The 7,532-nt window shown below is 36.5% G+C and overlaps 1 long non-coding RNA gene across 1 annotated transcript; it reads left to right on the forward strand.

Moving 5' to 3' along the window:
- Positions 1 to 501: 501 nt before the first annotated feature.
- On the forward strand, positions 502 to 4,505 carry LOC110385431 (uncharacterized). The gene is made up of 2 exons (XR_009976330.1): positions 502 to 654; positions 3,917 to 4,505. It is a non-coding gene; the product is annotated as an uncharacterized LOC110385431 (long non-coding RNA).
- Positions 4,506 to 7,532: the final 3,027 nt, after the last annotated feature.

The raw sequence follows: 7,532 nt of genomic DNA on the forward strand, positions 1-7,532 counted from the left end.
ACTCTTCAAATTATAACGCTATTACCGTTTCATGACGGGCTCACATAACTAGTAATTACGCACGCTATAATTTTTGCTTGATTTTTATTACACAATATTATTCACCGTTGAAGTCATTCGTGAACATTTGTTAAGTTTCAATAGAAAAATTGGTACCTGCTCTCGGGATTCGAACATCGGCACTGTCGTATCGCTTAATACAAATGTACCGGACGTCTTATTCTTTAGGCCATAATGACTTCAGGAGTATTTAAAAAAAGAAATACCCGTCTCTGCGGTCTCCCGATACATTCATTGAATCCGTACCTGTACACGCCATATGTTTAGGGTGTACACGAATAGGGCGCAGACGGCTTCCAGATGCACCCCAGCAAAGCGTGCCATTATTCAATTATCATCTGTAACGCTCACACGATAAAACCTACATTCGGATAACTGGTTAACCGAAAAAAAAAAGCGCTCTTGTATGAATCGTTCGGCCTTTCTCGGCATTTTGTCGTTGGTTTTTGAGCGATTGAAAGCTGTGCGGTGTTCTGGCTTGTTTTTTCTTCGTATTAAAGGTGTAATCGTAAGGTTTGCGCAAGATATCAGCTGCAGGGGAAGCGAAGTTCTACCTGTTTTCATAACACTACGTGTGCGTAGCTCGATTTACATGTGAGTACCACGTGTTCTTGTATTCTTGTAATTAATATCGGTTGTGTTCACATTGATGTGTGTTAGTGTACAATTATTATTTTTTTTCAATTTTTATCTGTGTGTGTGTGTTTTTTTTATTGCCCTTGTAGGCAGACGAGCATACGGCCCACCTGATGGTAAGCGGTTACCGTCGCCCATGGACTTCAGCAATGCCAGGAACAGAGCCTACCGTTTGTTGTTGCGTACCGTTGTTTAGAAGTCAGTTACGATAATGTATGAAAAATAAATATTGAACAATGTTAGGTTCGAATTATCGATTAATGTTTTAAAAACCGAATCCTTAACTAATTTGAATTTTTATTTTTAGTAAATGTTTGATATTGTTACATTGTCATCGATCCTTGAGACGTGTGCAAATTCTCAAGTTAACCGTTTTGAATTCGACATGTCCGATTCAGTGTGCCTAGTTGCGAGTTTTTTTACGTTCTCGCTAACGTAAAAGTCAAATCAAATTTGTATGGAGTTGGAACGTTTGCCTACGTTTGGCGCTAGGGGCGCTGTTCCAACTGCAAACAAATTTGCGTTTACTTTTACGCTATAGAGAACGTTAATAAACTCACACTAAGTACACTGGTGACGGTGCAAGGCAAAGCCGTCATTGCCCAAAACATATCTTGTCGGATCCATTGCGGTGCCTTTAGGCTCTTCAAGAACCGGTCACTGACCTCATCGGAATCGTTGATTACGACGAAGACTTCGACGAGCAAACTAACCCATAGATAGACACAGCCCACTGAGTTTCTTCCCGTATCTTCTGCGTGGGTGCCAATTCCGATCCGGTGGTAGATTCTACGAAGCACTGCTCTTGCTAGGGGTAGTGTTAGCAAATTCTCTCAGGTTGAGCTCGTGAGCTGGTTTATCTGTGAGAAGATGGAGTTGCTCCTTAGGCTCTCAGCGAATAGGTAGGGAAATAAAAAACACAAATATTGGACGTGCAGCAGAAAGCCAATTGCAAGCTGCCAAAGGAAATTGACAGAATACTTTAGTTCCATGTTTGTGAGCCTATGCGCCAACATAAGATCTTTGTGGATCCTATAAACTTAAAATCCATAAAGCGTAAGTCCCGTGAGAAGATGACGAGACGATCTTGACACAAATGTGTCTATCGCGCCCCTAAAAACTGCAAAGAAAATTTGAAACTTAAAACACAACAAGAGATGAGACAATACAGAAGTTTTCGTTAAAATACTCTTTTCTACAAACCATTTAGAACATACAAATTTTACTGTTTCGCTAGTATTTGCTGTCGCTCCGGTTTAACCCATGCGTCAGCCCGCTGAGTTTCTCGCCGGATCTTCTCAGCGGGTCGCGATTCCGATCCGGTAGTAGATTCATTCACAAAGCATTGCTCTTGAGCTGTTAGGTCTCCTTCGGACGCTCTCGGGCAGTTGTTAGCAAATCCCATCCCTCCTGGCTGAGCTTTTGCTCGCCCACCTGTTCTGGTGAAACTGGAAAGGCCTCCGGGCCACAAGTAATCTTTCAATCAAATAAAAAAAAAATCGCTCCGGTGATTTCATTTTGAAAAGCTTCACAAAATGACTGTTTAATATTTTAATGATCACTTCGTTTGCAACGAACAATTCGTAGTGCAGAATAGTAATTAACATACGTACATATACGGTGCGAGGTTTTGGACGAACCAGAATCGGGATTAATTTGGATCGCGACACGTAAGCGCACTAGGTAAATGTTATTATTCGAAATGCTTATTACATTTACAAGGGGATTGTACGATTCGAATGGAACTCGTTGGTGATATGATCGTTCAACCGAAAGGATTCAATCAATTTCAGTCCACGTTCAGCCTTCTTTTTTTAATAATAGTACCTACTCGTAACTGGGAACAAATCACGCATGGTTATACGGCCCCAATTTATGATTATCCGTGTTATGGGTAGGTACTAGGGCCTTATAAACATACTTATATATGTTTAAATATATATGTACACTAGCTTTTGCCCGCGACTTCGTTCGCGTGGAATAGTTACTTTGGCATGACGCTAAATTTTACCCCCACTTCATTTACGTAGAAAGTGAAAATATTTTTGAATTATAGAATGTTAAGGAGCTATTTAAACCCCTATTTTGAAACATTATTTATTGGTGCTCCACTTGCATTATTCTTACCGTGATGTTATATAGACTATGGCCTTCCTCAATAAATGGGTTATCTAGCACTGAAATAATTTTTCAAATCGGACCAGTAGTTCCTGAGATTAGCGCGTTCAAACAAACAAACTCTTCAGCTTTATAATATTAAGTATAGATAATATGTATATATATTAAGCTCCCAGACAAAGGTCAAACAAACCTGTTCATCGCAAATTTTTTCCCGATGTGGGAATCGACTCCGCGACCCTCGGCACAAGTCAGGTTCGCTAACTACTGCACCACCGATTCAGTCTTTGCCAGCATGGTTGAGCTAGTTTTACTGGTAGAGCGTTTTGTGGGACCTTGCATAACACCGTCCTACTTATTTCTGCCGCGAAGCAGTAATGCTTTCTTGTTTGAATGCTGTTTGGGGATTAACGACAAAGGGAAGATCTTCCACCGAGCGGGTGAGGTCACTCGGTAGATCGACGGTCCAAACATTGTTGTTCAAAACTTTTATACCTATACATATGTAAGCTTACCTAGAAAATGTCGTTGACGAAATTCAGGCATCTATAAAACTATCGCCACAACTGGAAAAGTCATTGTTGAATAAACGCTGCTCTTATGTAATATTGTAACGGTGTAATAGCTATCGTGACGGGCTTATGATGCCGTTAGGTGCTGGTGACCGCTTAACACAAGTTTGCCCATGAGCTTGTTCCTCTTTTTTTTTTTTTGGTTGGATGGGTGGACGAGCTCACAGCCCACATAGTGTTAAGTGGTCAATGGAGCCCATAGACATCTACAACGTAAATGCGTCATTCACCTTGAGATATAAGTTCTAAGGTCTCAGTATAGTTACAACGGCTGCCCCACCCTTCAAACCGAAACGCATTACTGCTTCACGGTAGAAATAGGCAGGGTGGTGGTACCTATCCGTGCGGACTCACAAGAGGTCCTACCACCAGTAAACCTTATATCCTCAGATCCTTATAACTATGTTACGGATTGGTCTTATTTCTGATCAGTTTTTTGTTGTCGCTTTAAAAATACCTAAAATAGTTATAGTAATGCTAGTAGATGTTTCGAAAGATTCTACAACTGAAAATTTAAAATTTAATTTCAGAATGACGTCAGACTCGGCGGCCATTTTACCGGAAGATGACGTCATTATCAATCAGCGGATGCTCGCACACGATCTGCACAAAGCCCTGATTAAGGTGTTCCTATGCAAAGGCAGCCAGTTAACTCAGAGTATGACTTCATCGCAAATTAATAATTTGCTAAAGGAATACAGTTATAGAGGCAGCGATTTGAGGTATATGTCGTCGAGGCGTCGCGATACTTACAGTTACAATTAGATTAATTATTTTCTTGAACTGTATCGTCGTATCAAAACGTCATCAGAAGGGTTTTGGCGAAACGATTTTTCCCATTTCGAATATTAAATTCAAATGAATTTATTTGATAATATATTTAGATATTATAATTAAGCAATAAAGTGAAGATAAATATAAGTATAATGTGTAGCAAAACGTGATATTCAATTTCTCTTTACTATTGTTATTTAGATTTATTATTCTATAAAAAGGAAATCATAAAACTAAATAATAAATGGTATTAAACATTGAAACCAAATTGTAAGAACTAAGTTCATCTTCATATCAGTGTTTTTATGATTTTTATACATTTATTAAAAATATCAAGTCGTTTTACACACGGGTATTATTTAGTGATTGTGATTTAGAGGCGTAACTCTGATATAATTATAACTTCATAGATTTGATATGATTTTTCACTGCAGCTTAAAAGTAGTTGTTATTATATACAAGCATTTTGTTAAACACATCTATAAAATTATACTCTATGTTGAAACATCAAAAACAAAAAAGATCCCATGAATGTTAATGTTGACGTTTATATCGAAGCTTATGTTACACAATGTTTTTGAATTTCAAGATTTATAATGATTTGATTCTAAACGAATAATGATCCTACTGAATCACAGTATTGTGAATTGTTGTCACGCTTATATTTGTTAACTTGAAAAGTCGGATAAAAAATCCTTTGAAAGATTTGATAAAATTATTGTGCATTGTATAATAATTTCTACAAAATAGTCGGTAAATACCAAAAAGTAAATATAGTTTTATTATATTTTAATTCCATTATCAGTTACGAAATAAATTTATTTTATAACCAAAATAGGCTTAGTGTGTTATTTTAAGTTATTATTTAGTATTCGCATATGATACAGAGAAATATGTTCTTTTAAATAATAGGTTGGGGAAAAGTCTTTTTGCATTATAGTATGTATGAACTTGTAATAAAATCTCTTTGGCTGTACTATCTGTATCTGGCTGGTTTTGGTATCATTAAAAGTTTAAAATTTTAAAGAAGATAATTCCAAATTCAAATTAGGAAAATGTGTGATTTTTATTTATTTTTCGTACTGACAAGATGAGAGAATCTAATGAAGATTCGATACATTTTAAAATTTTACTACAAAAAAAGTAAAAATGCAACGCAAGCCGCGAAAAAAATTTGCGATGTTTATAGACCTAGTGCAGTGTCTGTGAGAGTAGCACAAATGTGGTTTAAGCGTTTTCAATCCGGAAATTTTGATGTCAAAGATGCACGTCGATCTGGTCGCCCTATTATGGAAAAAATGGATGCCATTTTTGAAAAAGTGGAGCAAGATCGGCATATCAGTAGTTACGATGTAGCTGAAGAACTGGGAATTGACCACAAAACAGTTTTGGGGCATTTGAAAAAAACTGGGTACACAAAAAAAGCTCGATATTTGGGTACCTCACGAGCTCACTGAAAGAAACCTAATGAACCGTGTACTCATTTGTGATTCTTTATTACGACGTAATGAAACCGAACCATTTTTGAAGAAGCTGATAACTGATGATGAAAAGTGGATCATGTACGACAAGAACGTGCGAAATAGGTCGTGGTTAAAGGCTGGTCAGGCTTCACAGACTGTGGCGAAACCCGGGTTAACTCGCAAAAAGGTGATGCTGTGTGTGTGGTGGGATTGGAAGGGCATTATTCATTATGAGCTGTTGCCACCAGGCAGGATCATCGATTCTGAACTCTACTGCGAACAACTGATGAGATTAAAGCAAGAAGTTGAGAGACAGCGGCCGGAATTAATTCACAGAAGGGGTGTGGTTTTCTATCATGATAACGCTAGACCTCACACATCTTTAGCCACTCAGCAAAAATTAAGAGAGCTTGGCTTGGAGGTGTTAATGCATCCGCCGTATAGTCTTGACCTTGCACCTTCAGTTTTTCACCTGTTTCGGTCTCTTCAGAATTCTTTAGGCAGTGTCAGGTTAACAACGAGACGACTGCCAAAACCAACTGTCGCGGTATTTTGATCAGAAGCCCCAAAATTTCTATAGCAATGGGATCATGCCCCTACCTACAAGATGACAAAAAGTTATCGAACAAAATGGTACCTACATACTTTAGTTAAATGTAAATAAACTACATTAAAAAATGTTGTAAATTTTCTTAAAAAATGCGAAGAAACTTTTTCCCCAACCTATTATTTACATATTATAGATTACTGCCATAAAGATAAACGGGGTATTTATTTCTTTAGGATAATAAACAAAAAAAGTTTTTGTAACGTTTTTTATTATCTACTGCTAAACTTTTCAAAATCATAGATAAATAAAAATTATACTGAAAATTATTATAATTTAAATCATTAGATCTGTCATCTGTACATTAGCATCTGTGAAAGCGTGTACAATATATTATTATAATCACAGGCTATAGTTAAAACAAGACTTCGGTTTTGACGAAACATAGACGTTAATGAAGCTTTCTTTAACTTATTAATATAGAGGATATATCTTATGGGTTTCAGTAATTTTTAATAACACGTAGATGAAGAATCAGTGTCCATTATAAACTTTTATGAAGGTAAAACTAAAGTAAAATTGTATCTTTATTTTATTTTGTCAGAAAGAAATCAACACTAACACATAGTTCGCAAACCTAAATACTTGAACTAACTTGAACAAAGATATAATTTAATAAGCGATTGATATGATCTCACGTTTTATCTTGTCTTATCTTATTTATGATAAGCTTATGAGGTAGAGTGTGAAAACGAAAAAGTCAATGTAATTTAAATTTTCATTCACATATCATGCTATTATATGTAGTATTATTGCGCTAACTTGTAAGTAAAACAATAAACATAAACATAATAGTGAAATACATTTTTCCTCTGTTTAAGACCTTTATTGTGGATTATGACGTCACTTTATATTGAGGAACTAAAAGTATCAGATTGTCTTTTTCTTTGATTTCGGTGACTGTTCCAATAAATCAATAATGGCCTCATTGATAGGTTAGTAACCGCTCTGACCTTTTCTGAGAGTTTGTTAAAGATGTATAGTTTTCGGTGTCTGTTGTCTGAGACCGTAGAAAATCCAAACTCGGGAACATTTTATACATAGCCACAATTAGAGCCTTTCCTATTTTTTCTATTTTAATAAAATGGCTTTTGTATTCACTTGAATTTTTGTTAAGGTTTCGATATTTATCGATTACAAATTTGATCATATATCTATTCGAAGATTTGCAAGCCAAGTAAATGTTCCTTCGAAGTAAGGTGCTTTACAAACTTGCAAACGTCCGGTCATGACTTATGCAAGTATAGGGTTCGATCAAGCGGCCCGCACTCAAATAAAGACCCTACAAGTAATTCAATCCCA

The sequence above is a fragment of the Bombyx mori genome, chromosome 3 (assembly GCF_030269925.1).
Source record: "Bombyx mori chromosome 3, ASM3026992v2".
NCBI classification, from domain to species: domain Eukaryota; kingdom Metazoa; phylum Arthropoda; class Insecta; order Lepidoptera; family Bombycidae; genus Bombyx; species Bombyx mori.